This window comes from Rattus norvegicus (assembly GCF_036323735.1).
Source record: "Rattus norvegicus strain BN/NHsdMcwi chromosome Y unlocalized genomic scaffold, GRCr8 chrY_unlocalized_22, whole genome shotgun sequence".
NCBI lineage: Eukaryota > Metazoa > Chordata > Mammalia > Rodentia > Muridae > Rattus > Rattus norvegicus.
In genome coordinates, this window is record NW_026947381.1 from 609,289 (window position 1) to 628,240 (window position 18,952).

Genomic DNA, 18,952 nt, shown 5'->3' on the forward strand with positions numbered 1-18,952 from the left:
CATGTGCAAAGTCATCTTGACCATGAGAGTTAGACTGTCCCACATGTATCTTTTGATTATAACCATTTCTTCTTTGTGATCTTTTAGTGTTCCATTTGCTTAAAACTATTACTGAAAAGGGTAAAATGATTCTAAAGGCTACTCTTCATTGTCAACTATTCATTGGAGATTAATTAAACCCCAACGATAGAGGGAATATGTGAAGAATTTCTGCATAACATAAGGTCAATGTCAAATGAACTTCTTATATTTATCTTTGTGGTAGGATGTTTCAACATTAACCTAGATCTTTATCAAGAAATATTCTTTCTATTATTTTTTCAGGCATCTGCAGATACATCCTTTTGAGGAATGAATTCTTCATACTGGAGACTATAGAGGGGACCTGCATTTCAGTGATAATTAAACATCACTTCAAGACATCAAAGCAAAATATCAAAGTGAGAATGGAATAAATTTATTAAGACAGTGTTTTGCAAACAACTTCTTTCAAAACATCTTTGGAAGGAGAATTCTGAAATTTTGCATTTCCTTTTTGACTTTGCTGGTACTCTGACAGAATCAACTCTCAATTGTTTGGGACTTTACGGGGAATTAAACACTACAAACAGAGATGAATGCATCATATGCTCTGCCGTCTGTGTTAATATGGCTACAGAGAAGAACAACTATGCTACAGCTATTCTTCTGTTTTTTCAAATATTATCCTCATACAAAGTGTGGAATCTAAGGGTTGCTGGATGGATAGGTCGAGAACACTGGCTGAGAGCTGCAAATGCAGAAGTGGGATGGTACATGCTTGGGGCGTAAAAAGCCTGTGTGTAGATCATAAACAACTTCAAAATATTCATTGCTTTAATAATTACTTGGAAGTGGACTTCTGTAAAATGACTTCAGCAGACCAGCATGGTAGAGAAACAGTAACTGATTCCCTGGAGATTTAAATGCACTGGATTGTGAAACATGGACTTAGAGGTAGAGACAAGTCAGTGAATGAAGACTGGATTATCAAACCTCTGTTGTCTCTTAAGTTTCCCTACCCCATGGTTTGAGGCCTACAGCAACAGATTTTTTGGAATGAGGAATAGAATGAAAGCCAATTTGTTGAAAATCCCAGTCATAAGAAAATACTGACATCATCTGTGACAAACATCAAGTCTCATCATGGCTTCAGCATGTCTGAATGTCTGCTGTCAGCATGGGCTTTTACTGCCATCCCTTTAATAAATGCAGAGCTCCAATCTGCTTCAGCCACATCATCATCTCTTCATTCTGTTGCAGGTAGATTAGATCACTGTGTCTGCCTATGCAGTCTTTCTCTACATATAAGGACCCAAGGAACAATTCTCACTCCAGGGAGCTGTTGAAAGTAATCTTGAATTGCATTGGTGTTGTTAGTAGATGTAATGTCTTCAAATCCCAGAAGACCATGTTTGCAAAGGAGTTGATTGAGGAAGTCTTGGGTATTTCAGTATTAGGGGCAGGTTGGATCGATGAACAGGACCGCCTTCCCAGACTAGATCTTGCAGTTCACATACACGTGAGCCATGCTGACAGGGTGCAGCTTCCAAGAAAAGAATGTTCAGTTGAAGATATTGGTCTGTTTGAGAATGGCAAACCCAATGTATTCTAAACCATGCATTCTATTTGAATCCCCGTAGAAAACATGGAAGAAAGAAGCCTTTACTTTTTCATTTTTGCACTCACAGTGATACCAAATCCTCATAGACATTAGAACCTGCATACTGAATATTTATCCATATGTCAATGACCAGATAAGACATCTTTCCTTTTGGACTAATAAACTAATGGATTCTAGGACTTTAAAAATAGTCAGTCATTGTTAAATTATGTGTTCCATAGTCTGTGATCATTGTGACTAGTCCGATTTCTCTGTACAGAGAGATTCATCCTTTACTGTCTGTTGGGGAACACCAACTACTACACCAGATATCTAGAGAAGACCTTTTATGGCATTTTGTCTCTAGTAAGAGTTTCAGGTCAGTTACAAATTTCCAATGGCCACATTACCTTAGTCGTATTTTCATATGATGCTTTGATACAGTCCTTCTTTTTTTCTATAGTTCTTGGCAACATAATTAAAATAGCAATTGTAACCTATTAAAGAAATGCACAGTAATCTATTTGCATGAATGCAGCAGAGAGGATTATAGGATAAACAAGAATTGGAAAGCAAGATATCCTTCCTTCCTAGGTCCAAGACCAGGAAATCTTAACTACATAAAAATCTGAGACAAATTGTCTGAAGTTTGTTCTTTTCTTCAATCATGGGGATCCTAGTGAAGGAGCTCAAGTCTGAAGAGTTGGCAAAAATTACCCTCATTGCTACTCCAGGTCAACTGCTGAATACCTCATTCATGGACCTGAAGAAACTCTGTATCCATCCTTCTATAATGTGTATATATCAATGTATCATTCATAGAATGGACACTTTACTGTTGGTTTGAAAGCAACAATTTGTCCCTGGAGAGACACAGATTTCTTCTTTCGCACATTATTTGACAGGCTGATGGTGGGTCTCATAAGTTCATTCCGGGATTTGCTTTACAATAATCATTCAGTTATCTGGAAGAAACACTTTTTAATGTAGTGAGATCTACTAGAACAATATCAACCATCATCTTCCATTCCCAGTTTAATGCTGAATCATTCTCCACTAATTGTCTGTGGTCTCTGATGACAGCAGCATCTCCACAGACTAGTCTGAATATTGCTCTTAGCACTGCATTTAGGATACATCAATGTGATTTCCTTACCACTTTCATTCCCAGGAGAGTTTTTCAATTCATTTCATCTGATGCGTCTAATCTACATTGTCAGCCAGGATGAGTTTTGAGAGTTTTTCTAAAAAAATAAAGAAAAAATGGAAGAAATGAAAGAAAGGAATCCGGCAAGTATATCTCACCAATTGACTCAGAAATCTAAAGTGTTAGTCAGTGGAAATACTAGTGGAAAGTCTGAGATCATGAAGTCTCAACTAGAAGCACTTCTCTCTCCAAGGTATTAGTGTAAGAGAGAAACTGCACTATTGGTATCCAAAGCATGGAGAAGTTTACTCTGAGCAGAGGACACAATACTTGCCTTTTATTTCTTACTTAGGACCTTTTTATAATTGACAAAACGAATAAATGCAATGAGCTCTCAGTAAAACATCTGTTACCTTCAAAATTCTTGGCATTTGGAATAAAGAAATGAATGATATAAAAACTCTGACTTCCAGGAGCCATAAGAACTGCGAAGTCCAGATGTTTCTGAGAGGCTCGCAGCTCTAGATTCCCATATGCAGAAGGCTCAGAACAAGTCTATCTCTTCAGTGATCCTACTCAACTCCTACAAGGACACACTGAGCTTTCCGAAGTACCATGTATTTCATCCTTTTTTTATAACAAGACAGAAGACCACCTTCCTTCTTCCCATCTCTGATCTCATCATCCTCTTCCTTCTCACTCCACAATGACTGTTTACTCTCGATTAGAGTTAAATTAGTAAACACTAGAGGTACTGAGGGGATATCTGAAGGGAGTTGCAGTCACGACAACACTTGTGACATCACAGAAGAAGCTAGTCCTCTCCAGGTTTCAATAGATGTTTCAGGGAGGGCCTACTGATTATGTCATTGTGATGTGCCATGGCTTACCTGTTAAACATCTTTCCTTACATTGACCAGATTCAAGGGTGACCATTCCACGTATGTCTCATGTGACACAGTAGAAACCTTTATGTACTCCATCTCTCTAAAGCTAGAGACTTCTCTTTGCTTTATTAGCAGTTACAAACTTGGGATGGAGAAAGGTAGTGAGTGGCTTGGCATGGGTAGAAAAGATTTTGGAACATCTAGTGTAGAAGATTCTTCTAGATAATATTTTTATTCTCAGGTTCATTCCTGAGATATAGAGTTCAATTTTCTTGGTTATCTAGGTATCACAAAGGCCAGTATTTTCCCTACAGACCTTTAATTAAATGAATATTGTATATAACTTTCTTATTGTACTTTCCTTGACAGGGGACTTCATAAATATTCCTGAATGTGTACTGAAAAATTCTTTTTTCCTATTCCATTATCTGCAACAAAGTGATTTTGACAACAAAGTGTGCCCAGCTATAGAGTGAGCATAACAGTGTGAGTACTGTGTACTTACTTCAATTAATAAACTCCTAAAAGCTTCTTTTTTGTAAAAATTACCAGGCATCAGAAAAGCAAAGGGCAACATGGACTACAGAATTCGGTTCTCTAGTCCCATTTGATATCAATTCTGCACTACCTATCTTCCTGTGTTCCCATGGCCAGAATTAAGGGTTTTGGATGTTTTATCATTATTCGTCCTTAAGTAGAAACCTTAGATACCGGAGGATAGGCAAGGAGAAGAATGACATGTTTATCAGTCAAACCTCAAACTCAATATGTTCATAATACAGGAGGGAGTCTATTTGACATTGTCATTTCTGAATTCTACATTCTTGACCTAGTTTGGCAGATTCTATGTTAATATTCCACCGAACCACCTAGCTGTAGGAGCCACCAAAAGTATATATATATATATATATATATATATATATATATATATATATATATATATATCTCACATCTGGCACCAAAATGATATAAAACTGATGAACCTAAGAAGTGCAATCGGCCAGGAATCAGATATAGACATTTCCTGAGAGACACTGCTAGAGTATGTGAAATACAGAGGTAAATGATAGTGGCAAACCCATGAACTGAAAATGGACTTCTTGTTGGTAAATGTTGAGAAAGGATTACAAGATCTGAATGGGGCTTTAATCCCCACAAGGACAATGCCAATACACGAAACCTTTCTAGTACTAAATCAATATTCAAAGACTGCTCATGGGCAGACCAATGTCTCCAACTGCAAATGTAGCAGAAGATGGCCTTCGTGACACCAATGAAAAAAGAGGCCCTTGGTCCTCCCTAGATTTGATTCCCAGTTCAATGGACTGTCAAGAGGCAGTAAGGGGGGTTATTGAAAAAGGGGAGGGGGACAGGTTAGGGCTCTTATGGACAGGAAACTGAGAAAGGAAATTACATTTGAAATGTAAATATGGAAGTATCCAATTAGAAACGCAATAAAAATTCCTAAAGAAATGATAGAGTTAAAAGAAAAGAAAACTGTCAATGAATCACACATATTGACACAGAAATCTAAAGGGTAACTGTCAGGGAATGGTAATCAGAGAAATACTAGTGGAAAGACTGAGATGATGATGTCTGAACTAGATGCACATCTCTGTCCCAGATATCTGTGTCAGAAACAAAGTGCACTATAGGAATCCAAATCAAGGAGTTTACCTTGAGATGACATACGATACAATACTTGTTGTCCCTCCTTCCTCAGGACTATTTTTCCTGGGGAAAAAGAATGAAAGCCATTAGCTCTCAGAAAAACAACTGTAAACTTCCGAATACCTGACTTTTGGAATAAAGAAATTAATGATAAACAACCTCTGACTTCCAGGAACCATAACAAGCAATGAAATCCAGATGCTACCGAGAGGCTCCCACCTCCTGAATCCCATATGGGGAAGGCTCAGATCAAGGCTATGTGTTCAGTGAACCCTCACAACCCCTACACAGCACTCCTTGTGCTTTCCCATGTACCACATATTTCTTCGTTTTTTAAACTAAAACTTCCTAGGCCAACTTCCTTCTCCCCATCTCTGATATCTACATCTTCTTTGATCTTCCTCACAAATAGCTGTTTACACTGAAATAAAGGCCAATTAATAAACCCTAGAGGTACTGAATGAATGTCTGAGAGGCAGTTGCAGTCTGGAAAACACTGTGACATCACAGGAGAAGCTAGGGATCTCCAGTATACAAGAGATTTTTCAGGGCCAGCCTAATGATGATGTCACTGAGAACTGCCATGGCCTACCTGCTAAAGAGCTTTCTTTATATTGACCAGATTCTAAGGTGACCTTTCCAGGTGTGTCTCCTTTGACACAGTGGACACATTTATGTAGAACATCACTCTAAAGCTAGACAGTTCTCTTTGCTTTATTAGTGGTTACATGCTCTGAATGGAGAAAGTTATTACGGGTTTCGCATGTGTAGAAAAGATCTAGGAACATGGGATGTAGGACAATCTTCTGGATTATAATTTTATTCCCAGTTCCATTCCTGTGACAAACAGTTCAATTTCCTAAGTTCTATCTGTTTCCCAAAGGCCATTGTTTCCCTACAGATATTTAATTGAGTGGATTTTGTATTTCATTTACTAATTGTTCATTCCTTGATAGGGCACATTATAGATATTCCTGAATATGTACTCAAAAATTCTGTTTTGCAATTCTAGTTTTTTGCAATGATTTTCGCAACAAAGCTGCTCAAGCTAAAGAGTGAATGTAATAGTGTAAATATTGTGTTCCTACTTCAAGTGATAAACTCCCAAATTTTTATTTTATGCAAAAATTACCTGACATCAGTAAATCAAAGGACAGCATGGACTATAGCATGCGGTTCTGTAGTCCCATTAGGTATCATTTTTGGAATATCTACCTTCCTCTGTTCCAAGGGTGAGACTTCAGGCTTTTAGATACTTTACCATGATTCTTTATTCAGGCCATACAAAAGATACAGGATGATGGGAAGGGAGAGGAATGCCTTGAGGCCCAGTAAAAGCTCAACTTCGATAGGCGCATAAGAACAGGAGGGAGTATATTTGGTATTGGCATTTGTGGATTCTCCATTCTTGACCTAGGACCTCAGAATCCATGTTAAAATTTCAACTAACTTCATAGATGTATAAGCCATCAAATATATGTACATATATATAAAAATAGATATAGATAGATATAGATATATAGAGATAGAGAAGAGATAGAGCTAGAGACAGAGGCAGAGATAGATAGATAAATATATGCATAGATAGATAGATAGATAGATAGATAGATAGATAGATAGATAGATAGATGGATAGATAGATAAATAGATCAGACACCAAAACTAGATACGATTCAGATTAATAAAGCTAAGAAGTGCATGCTGCCAGTAACAGGTTATAGATCTTCCCTGAGAGACACAACTAGAGCATGTCAGTTACCGAAGTGAATGCTAGTGGCAAACCAGAGAATTGTAAACGGACCTCTTGTTGATAAATTTTCAGAAAGGATTACAAGAGCTGAAGAGGCTATCAACCCCATCAGAACAATGAACAAGAACTTTCTGGTACTATACAGATAATCAAAGACTGTACATGGACAGGCCTATTGCTCCAACTGCATATGTAGCAGAGGATGGCATTGGTGGGCACCAAAGGAAGGAGAGGACCTTGGTCCTCCCTAGGTTTGACTCCCAGTTCAAGGATATGTCAAGGGAGAGTAAGGGTGGTTTAAATGTCAAGGAATGGAAACATTTAGGTCTCTTATGGAGAGGAAACTGGGAAAAGAAATAACATTTAAATGTAGATATAGAAATATCCAAAAAATATTAAAATTAGCTTAAATTAAAAAAAATTATGAAAGAGATAAAAGTAAATAAAACTGCAAGGTAATCAGACATATTGATTCAGAAATCTAGAGGGACACTGTTAGGGAATGGTAATCAGCATAACACTAGTGGAAAGACTGATATGATTAAGTCTGAACTAGAAGCATTTCTCCCTCCCAGATATCAGTGTCAGACACAAACTACAGTGTAGAAATCATATACACGAAGGAGTTTACTCTGAGCTGAGGATACAATACTTGTCTTTCCCTTCCTCCTTAGGACTTTTTTCTTCTGGAAGAAAAAATAGAAGCCATGTGCTCTCAAAAAAAAAAAAAAAAAAAAAAAAAAAAAAAAAAGCTGTACCCATCCCAACACCTGACTTTTGGAATAATGAAATTAATGATAAAAAAAAACCTCTGACTTTCAGGAACCATAACAAGCAAGGAAATCCAGTTGCTACTAAGAGGCTCCCACTTCCTGAATCCCATATGTGGAAGGCTCATGTGTTCAGTGAACCCTCACAAACCCTACACGGCACTCACTGCACTTTCCCATGTACCACATATTTTTTTCATTTTTTTCAAACTAAAACAGAGAGCCAACTTTCTTCTACTCATTTTTGTTATATACATCCTCTTTGTTCTCTTTCCCAAATGGCTGTTTGCACTGAAATAGAGGCCACTTAGTAATCCCTAGAGGTACTGCAGGAATATATGTGATGCAGTTTTTTGTGACAATACAAAATTAGGGCTCTCTAGGGTACAAGAAATTTTTCAGGGAGGGTCAAATGATGATGTCAGTGAGAACTGCCATGGCCTACCTCCTAAATAGCTTTCCTTACATTGACCAGATTCGAGTTTGCATTTTCCAGGAATGTCTCCTGTGACACATTGGTAACATTTATGTACTACATCTCTCTACAGCTGGAAACTTCTCTTTGCTTCATCAATGGTTACAGGCTCTACATGGAGAAACTCAGTTAGGGGCTTGTATTGAGTAGAAAAGATCTAGGAACATGGAATGTAGGAGATTCTTTTGGATAATAATTCTATTCCCAGTTCCATTCCTCTGACAAACAGATCAATTTCCTATTTTTTCCCTGTTTCCCACAGGCCATTTTTTCTTTACAGATGTTTAATTGAGTGAATATTGTATTTCATTTTCTAATTGTTCATTCCTTGAAAGGGGTCTTTATAGATATTCCTGAATGTGTACTCAAGTATTCTGTTTTCAAATTCCAGTTTTTTGGCAATGATTTTGGCAACATATGTGGCTAAGCTATGAAGTGAATTTAACAGTGTAAATATTGTGTACCTACTTAAAATGATAAACTCCCAAATTTTTATTTTATGCAAAGAAATAACTGCCTGAGTAAATCAAAGGACAGCGTGGACTATGTAGTCCCATTAGATATGATCTCTGTAATATCAACCTTGTCGTGTTCCAAGGGTGAGATTTCAGGGTTTTGGATGTTTTAAAATGATTCTTTCTTCACGCCAAAGATAAGATACAGGAGGATTGACAGGGAGGGAAGAACTAGAGGTCCAATGAAACCTCAACTTCATTAGGGTCATAAGAATAGGAGCGAGTCTATTTGGCATTGCCGTTTGTGGATTCTACCTTCTTGACATACCTGCTCAGAATCCATGTTAAAATTGCACGTAATCTCATAGTTGTAGGAACCACCGATATATATATATATATATATATATATATATATATATATATATATATATATATATATATATAATCAGCCACCAAAAATAGATAACTAGATAAGATTGATGAACCTAAGAAGCACATTCTGTCAGGAACCAGATATAGATCTTCCCTAAGTGACACAAAAAGAGCATGTCAAATACAGAAGTGAATGTGTTGTTGCAAAAATATAAAAATAAAAAAGTTGTCTTATATCCCGCTATCTCTGGCACTGTAGTTTCCCAAGTCTCTGCTAGATATCTTGGTTGAATACATCACCACTCCTCAGCTGCCCAGTGTCTCTTATTGCCACACATGTTTTTACACTCAAAACCTCACATGAAAGAACACACAACACAATAATCTTTGACCCAATTGATAAGATATAGTAGCCCACATAAGCATACAAAGCCTGGTACGATCCATACCTTAGGGACAATAATAACAACCAGTAAATACACAGAGCAGTATCTTAAATTCACCTGCCATGGCTTCTCACCCTCTCCTCTTCCTGTCTCTCCTTTTTCCTCTAGTCTCTTCTACTTCCTTCAAACTTCATTCCTGCCCATACTTCCTTCTCTTCCAATGATAGGCCTGCTTCTATCCTGTACCTGCCCCTCACCTGTACTTCACAAATTTAATGTGAAAGCTGTTCTGTAGAATTCACCTGAGTTCTGAGTACAGGACAAGGCAGCTGTCCTTGGAGCAGTGGATTAGCATCAAAATACAGATAACTTTAGTGTAAACAACGTTTCCCCCTTTTTGTCCAGTTAAACAGACTTTTCATTTATATATATCAATTGAGTAAGATTATTACTATTCTACAATTTATAAAGCATTTGATATACTCAACACCCAGTCTGTCACTATATCAGTTAGAAAGAGCATTTAGTTCTTCATTCCAGCTTCAGAAAGGCTTAAAATCTATATTATGTCTTGGCTAGCTTGTATACTATCTGATAACTATCCAGTCAAATATGTATATTCAGAGTTATACAGCCTGATAAGCAATGAGGCTATAATCAGTCTCCTACCCCGTCAGAAATCTGAGAGTGACCAAATATCTATACACATAGGATGTCTTAGAGGGCTTCTAGAACTGAGAGGTTGTAGAGACAAATCTCCAATAGCACAATCCCCTGTTAGCAACATGTGAGCTTAAGTCTTCAGCCTCCTGACACAAGATCAACTGACAGCCTATTGAAAGGCGGACTTGGAAGGGCTGATTACCCTGTATTGGCAGGGTTTATCCCTCAAATCCTCTGCATAATTTTTCCTTTTCTGGATAGTATTAATCTGCATATGAAACAGGCATTTTTTTCCAGTGACTGCCTAGCCACAAAGTATTGCCTCATTTGGAGGTAGAGATGTTCAAATTCTTCATTAAATTTGCCAAAGGGGAACAGTTAGGAGAAGATATGACTCAACAAAAGATAAGTAATAACTTTAAATCTCAAATTTTGTGGATTTCTTACATTTTTGAAAAGCATCTATCTATCTAAGACAATCTGGACTGTTGTCTTTATATCTTAATTTTTTCTTGATAGTACTCTTACAAAGTCAGATGCATGACTTTAATATTTCAATCTTAACTCACAGGTTTAATCAACTCAGAAGTGTGTAATGACAAAAATAATAGAACTGGCTCTTGTAATTTTAAATTTTTTTCAAATTATTTCTATACCCAAACAAAGATAAGATTAAGCTTAGTTACCAAATACGATTATGACTGTAACTAAATCTAGCTTATTCCTCCCTGCTAAATTTCAACCAATTTTCAATTCTTTATAAAAACATCTTTAGAATAACCACTTCCAGCCCCACCCCACAAATTCCAGGTAATTGAGACAACGGATCCACCATAACTTCTTCAAGTTGTACATGGGCGTTGAGATATCCTTAGGTGTAGGGGGTAGGAAAAATGAAACAAATGCGATAGCCGATATGTCCTGACTGGACCCAGCTGAAATTCACTGAAACCAGGATTCCAAGTAGGTACACTCTACAAAATACAACTCTCAGGAAAAAGGTTAAGAATCGATATATCTTTTGTTTGATTCTCCTGAATATATATTTGATAGCCGTCTACTGATATCAAACCTGATCAGTATGACTCTGTGAGGTTTCCAGAATCCTAATCACAATTTTTAAAAACACAAGGACAAAATATTTCTTCCAAAATACTCTGTTTCTTAATCTGAAACCAGAGAAGCTTGTATCTTGCACTCTCTCCCACAGTAATAATATAAGCATAAAACTCAAAGTCACACCCATCCTGAAGATTAAACAATTTTTAAAAAAGGAATTTAAGTGTAAAATGAGCCTGATATAACTCAGTACTTGGTGATATCAGGAAATAAACCCAAAGTTCCCATGGAGCCCATGTTAAGAGAATTTGAACTTGCTATTGTCATAAATATCAAAAGTAACCACAAATCATCGCTAAGCGTCATCAACGAGCCATATAGTGGGATAATTCATAAAACTAATCGAATACCTTCTATCAATTCTAATATCAATAAGAAAACTTCAAACCAGGACTTTTGCCCAAAATAGCTCAGTCTGTTAAGCTCTCTACCTGAAGCCACAGATTTTTCTTTATCGTTAATAACTTCTACAATATATGTCTGCATTCACTTTCCCTGTTGTTACAGACATTTCATCAAAACTCTCTACTTGGTAGTGCCTAATTTTTCCCTAAGTTCTGAGCAGTAGATGAAAATCCCCACCTGATTCAGGTAATCTCTCTACTCTCTTCTTTCTTAAATAAAACTTAATCACTTGTTAATAATACCTTAATAGAAGAAGTATCTTGTGTAACTAGGATTTCCACACAAAATTCCCCTGTGGAGCCTATGTTAAAAAGAAAATGTGTATCCTGAAAGACTTACTAAACAACTCTCATTAAAAAGCAGCTTTAATCTCTTAACTCTCTGAACTGCCATTACTTATCACACAGCAGGGGACCAACAGCCTGTTAGCCCTTGCTTCTTCCCCATTTTTGTTTTATATTCTGCTCTTAAGTTATCAAGAATTAATATGGCACAGGTGTCCTCTTACTTAGAAAATAAAAAGGTTCTCTCAACTTTTTGATTACTAGTGGATTCTTGCCCATCACCTTGTTTTGCCATCTGTTGTTGTAAAAAAAAAGAAAACTTGTCTTTTACCATGCTATCACTAGCACCGTAGTGTCCTAATATAATAGGTAGATATCTTGGTGAAAACACATCCCTACTCCCTGTCAGCCCAGTGTCCCTTGCCGCCACACACTTTCCTATACTCAATCCCTCACATAGAAGACACACATCACAAAAATTTTGACCCAATTGCTAAGATATAATTGCGCACTTAAATATACAAAGCCCTTTACCATCCATCCCTTAGGAACATTAATAATAACCTGTAAATACACAGACCATAATTGTAACCTCACCTGCCATGACTTCTCACCCTCTCCTCTTCCTATCTCCCCTTTTTCCTCCAGTATCCTCCTCTTTCTTCAAACATCTCTCTCACCCATTCTTCCTTCTCCTCCAATGACCTCCTTCTTTACATGGTAAAGAAAAGTTCTTTACATAGTACAAGTAAAGAAAACAAATTACTCCCAAAGCCTCCTTCTATCATGTACCTGCCCCACACCTGTACTTTACAAATTCAATAGGGAGGTGGTTTTGGTGAAGTCACCTGAGTTCTGAGTAGATGAGTAGGCAGCTGTCCTTGGGGCAGTGGAATTAGCATCAAAATACAGATAACTTCAGGGCAAACCACAGCAAATAGCTTTGATATCCTAGTGAAATCTTTCAAGCCAAGTAAAACTGCAAATGTGATAATGTTCTAGTTTCTTCTCATGCTTGATGCTGAAAAGAGTGATAGTGTATGAGAAGAAATATTACATAATACACGTAAAATAAACAAATTACTCCCAAGGCCAACAAGGCTCATAAGTAAGCAATTTGTTATAGAGTAACAAAGAGTAAGCAAAGTAGTTTTCTCATTCGGTTTCCCTTCACTGTAGGCAGCATTTTGAATTTACAGAGAAATGGTTGATATTGTATCATTTATCTTTAAAAGTACTCTAATAAGAATCTTTTAAAAAGCACAAATCTAAATATGTGTATAAAAATGTCATATCTACTTTAAATGATCAGAATGCACACCTGTGATTGTCAATCCTTATTAAATCCTATCAGAGAGCTGAGGGTACAACTGGGACAGAAATCAGTCCTCAACAGTCCAGCATGTGTGACAGTCACACCATTAGCCTGTGCCACCATTGTTCTTGATCCCTGGCCTTAAAAAGTCCCTGTCTTTTCGAACTTCAAATTGTTCCCTAATTTTTTTTTTTTTACATCAGAGGCAGTAGTTAAAACATGTTAGCCAGCTTAACAAACAATTTTATTTTTCCAAATGCTTTTTAAGGGTGCTGGTCGTCACTAATTATTCTACATTTCCTTTGGTGATGGTGGAAGCATTGGTCTTCCACAGAGGAAATTCCTAAAAGACCTCGACCACTATTATTGCAAATGCCAATGATGTTGCTCCCTGAGTGGTGGTAAGCTCCAGGAGGATTTTTATGTACTTCTTAGAATTAGAGAGATATGAGGGGAACAACCGAGCGAAACGCTGCATGAAGTTCTCAGTACAGTTGGTCCTTGGGGCTATGACTCACCAAAGAGCAATGAGGCTGTTCTAAAGAGTGGGCCATACCCCAGGATTTTTAAAATGTTGTGCCATTCCTCCTTCACAGCACTTGGCAATACTCCATGTCAGAACCAAATTTGAACCATGCTTTTACCCTGGATAGAATTTCAAATACTATACTGAATAGGGAGAGTGGGCAGCCTTACCTTGTCCTTCACTTTAATGAATTGTTTTAAGTTTCTTTATATTTAGCTTGACGGTCATTACAGGTTTCCTCTCCCTTGCTTTTACTATGTTTCTCCATAGGACTTGTCTCCCTTATCACTCACACTCTTTTATCATGAAGTGGGGCTGGAATTGCTTTTTCTGCATCTAATGAGATTATCATGTAATTTTTTTCCTTCAGTTTCACTTATAGTGGATTATACTGATGGATTTTCAGAATTTGAACCATCCCAACCTCCGACTAGAAATTAAAAATTACCCAGCATAACCTACGGAAGTACTCGCCTGCATACTCTAACAACCCCCCCCGAAAAAAACAAAAACAACATGAAAACAAAAAAAAATCATTCACCCTACAGAACAGATTTTATACTAACATACACACTCAAACATCCCACCCCAAAAAAAAAAAAAACAAAAAACAAAAAACCAAAATACATGCAAGCAAGAAAACCCTGCACCCACAACATCAAAATAGCATGAAGTTAATATCACTGGTCATTAATACCGTTAAGCATTAGTGGCCTCTATTCAACAACAAAAGGACAGAGGTTAAAATAATGGATGTAAAAACAGGATCTGTCATTCTGTTGCATTCAAGAAGCACACTCCAGCAATTGAGATAGACATAACCTTAGACTAAGGTGTTGGGACATGTTTTCCAAGAAATAAAACAAGAAACAAGATGGTGTAGCCATTCTAACATCCAGCAATAAGACTTCCAAACAAAAGTAATCAAAAGAGAAGGGGAAGGACACTTCATATTTATTAGAGGAAAAACCCACCAAAATGGCATCTCAATTCTGGATGTCTATATCCCAAAGACAAAAGTAGCAACATTGGTGAGAGAAATATTGCTGAAGCTCAAATATCACATCGAACCTCACACATTAATAGTGGGAGGCATCAATGTCCCATCTCACCAAGGGCAGGCCATTGAGACAGAAACTAAAAATAAAACAATAAAAATAGAATATATAACTGCCAGGGGTTTCAATTAATCTGACCTCACTCATATCTACAGAATATTTCACATGAACACAAAAGTACACACTATCTTTTCTGTACCTCATGGAACATTATCCTGAACTGATCATGTTCACCCTCAATAAACAAGTCACAACAGACACAGAAAGACTGTGCTAACCATTGGATCTTCTCAGATCACCATGGATTTAAACTGGACTTCAACAATAACAAAAAGTCTATAAACTCATGGATATTCAATAGCTTGCAACTGAAGAACCACAAGTTCAGAGAAGACTTGAAAAAAAAAAAGTTCCTAGAATTCAATGATAATGATGGCATATTGTCTCCAAACTTAAGGTACATAAGGAAAGCAGTGTAAGAGGAACGTGCACATGCAGCACAGAGCAATTTTATAAAGAAACTGGAGAGACCCCATACTAGCAGCTTCCCAGCACACATGAAATCTCTAGAATAAAAAGAAGCAAACACATATTAAAGGAGGGCATAGAAAGAAGTGATCAGACTCAGGGTGAGAGTGATCCACCAGAAACAAAAAGAATACTAATATTAACAAAAACAAGAGCTAGTTCCTTGGGAAAATCAACCAGACAGACAAACCCTTAAATAGATAATGTAATACGAGGTAAGACAGCATCCAAATAACAAAAGCAGAAATGAAGAGGGAGACACATCGATAGACAAAGATGAAAGTCACAGAATCCTTAGGTCTCACTTCAAAAACCTGCTTTCTACAAAATTAGAATCTCTGAATTAAATGGATGTTTGTGTAGATGGATAACACTGACCACAGGTAAACTAAGGTAAGATAAACTATGTAAATAGCTGTACAACCCCTAAAAAGACACAAACAGTAATTGAAAGTTTAACCACTGAAAAATTCTCAGGGCCAGTTTCATTGAGCGCAGACTTCTACCAGATTTTCAAAGAATTCTCAACCTACTCCAAAACACAGAAACAGAAGGAAAATCACCAAACAGATTCCACGACACCACTGTCGCCCTGACACCGAAATCACAAAATGATTCAACAAAGAAAGAATTTCAGACGAATTTTCTTTACAGACAATGGTGGAAAAAATACTAGGTAAAATGCTCAAAAACAAAATGAAAAGCATTTCAAACTGCCATTCAGTGCAATCATGTAAGCTTTCTCCTGAGGATGCAGGAGTGGATCAATCTATGAAAACCCATTAAAGTGATCCACCATATTAACAAACTTAACTGAAAAAAAAATTGTGCCCTCTGCACTTCAAATTAACGTGGGAGCTCCCCTTGGATTTAACTTTTTGGTAGTTGCATATCATAATATATATTTTTTTAATAAAATACATATATATTTTAATAAAGTAACATATTAAATTGTTATATCCTAACATCATAATATATAACTAATATTAATATACTATATTAATATTAACATGTATTTATACATTAAATTATTATATGAATAAGGTAAATATAATTAATATTAATATATTATGTTACTATATTAAATTAATATATTGATATAATAATGTAACGGATATATTACATTAATATATCAAAAATAATATATTAATTATTAACATATTTAATATGATTTATTAATATTATTAATATTCACTATTACTCAATGGTGTGAAGGAGCAGAATTAAAGAAAGAAGGAAAAAATGCAAGACTATCTCTTAAATGCTGAAAATGCTTTTGACAAAATCCATCGTCGTTCCATATTTAAGGTCTCAGGGAGACCAGGGATGTCAGGCACATACCTAATGTAATAAAATACTAAAATAAATACAAAAAATATTACACAAAATGCAATATAGCAAGCCAACAGTTAATATCTAAATAAGGGGTAGGGAAGCAAAAGGCAATTCTACTAAATTGGAGAATGAGAACAGAGTGCACATCTCGCAGCATCTTTTCAGTAAAGTCCTTAAATTCCCAGCTAGAGCAATAAGACAACCAAAGGAGGTCAAGGGGATGATATCGCAAAAGGAGAACTCAGTGTATCGCCATTCACACATCATATAATAGTGAACATATGTGATCCAAAAGTTTTACCAGAAATGACCTACATATGAAAAACACCTTCAGCCAAGTGGATGGATGAAAAATTAAATGAAAATAATATGCCATGCAAATGACAGAGAGGCTGAGAAGAAATTATGGAAGACATGCCAATCACAATGGATATATATATATATATATATATATATATATATATATATATATTATGAAATATAAATTAACTCTAACCTAGCACATCAGAAGCATATCTGGTGTGAACTCCAAGTCTCTGAAAAGAGACACTGAGGAAGGTAGCAGAAGACAGAAAGACCTCCCATGCTCACAGACGGGTAGGATTAAGAGAGTTAAAGAGGCCATCTTAATTTTGGGTGTAGATTCAAAGTTCCTATCTTGCAGTCAGGATGACATGGTTGCCAAGGTGCATGCAGGAGAAGAGGCAATTTTGCAGTCACATGTGGAGTCAAAGATGACATCATCTTGCTGTTTGGGTGTCACATGGTTGCTCATTGTGCACATGTGACATCATTGGCTGTGGAAGCAGGGTCAACCTGAAACATCTCTGGCTTTCTACCATGCAGATGGTGTTACAATTTCTAAATCACATCAATCACCAAAAATAACCAGGGTAAAAACCTGTGACAGAGGGATGGCAGCCATTACTGGAGAAGGAAATGGCTTTGATGTCCCTAAGAAAAAACTGCTCATGCCATGGCCATTCAGGCAAAGCAAGCATAATGGGATGAGGAGATCTAGATTTAGAGACTGAATGTTTAATGTTTTCTTGGGAAATTTTAGCCTACTCACGACGGTTCACTGTTATCAGAAAATTTTTAAAGTGGAATAATATGCAGGTATGAGCAATAAGGACATTGTGAAGCTGCAGTTAACTAAGTGGAACAAGTTGAGAAACCTGAAACTCCTCTGGGTGAGATCATTGAAAACCTTGAGAAAAAGGAACAGTGGGCATGGATCACTGAAGAAACAGATATCCACAGAAAATACAAGAGACATGACTGAGGAAGAAACAGCTGTATCTACTGGACTATGGAGCAATGGTTAGAGCCCCTACAAGGGGTGATCTCTATTAACAGAAAATTTGATTCAGAAATACTGTTGAGGAAAGCTTGTTGGAATTTCCAAACCCAATGACCCATAAAGAAAACACACAATTTGGTTATTATAATTATAATCTATAAATGTGTATTGGGTAGATCTAATGTTATCATAACTTATACTCCAACCATCAAACCCCTGCTACATGTGCATTCTTCAGGCCACATGGATTGTTTCCATCATTACTTCCTCCTCTTTTTCTTCAGTCCTCTCCCTTCCCCTCTTACCCTCTTCTGCCTCTCTACCTAACCCCACTGTCATACCTCCGGTACCAACTTTCCCCTCCGGCTATCAGTAATAGGCTCTAGCATTTACTGACCGGTTAAAATGGGAAGAAGTTTCATATGTGATCACCAGTGTCCATGATAGAGGGCTAGTTGGTGGGGGGAGACCTCCTTTGAGGAAGCAAATAAATATCAGGATACAAATTGCATTTGCTTGGGAAGAGCAAATCTGTATAATGCTATCAATATCTGTCCAGTGGATTGTGAGAAAATGGGGAATAATCTTCCTAAAGACCCAGCTATACTACACCTGGTCTTATATCTGAAAAGACCTCTGCCATGCAGAGAGTACATGTGCTCCATCATGTTCCTAGTGGATTTCTTCATAATGAACAGAAAATAGAAATAAGCCAGATGCCCCTCAACCAAACAGTGGCTACAGATAATTTAGTTCATTTACACTATGAAATACTATACACATATGAAAAATAAGGACCCCAGCTCTGAAAAAAAGAAAAAAAAAAGAAAGAAAAATAAGGACATTGAGAAGCTGCGGTCAAGAAATGGAGTGAGAAAGTAT

General features: G+C 36.8%; 1 long non-coding RNA gene across 5 annotated transcripts in view; it reads right to left on the minus strand.

Annotated features, from left to right (window-relative positions):
- Nucleotides 1-434: 434 nt before the first annotated feature.
- Nucleotides 435-18,952, minus strand: part of LOC134484646 (uncharacterized) — a 38,106-nt gene continuing 19,588 nt past the window's right edge. Inside the window, exons 2-3 of one of the 5 annotated variants that reach the window (XR_010062219.1) lie at nucleotides 5,333-5,389; nucleotides 435-2,865 (exon numbers count right to left, since the gene is read on the minus strand). This is a non-coding gene — a long non-coding RNA (uncharacterized LOC134484646). The other 4 variants (XR_010062222.1, XR_010062220.1, XR_010062218.1 and 1 more) reach the window with 4 other exon arrangements.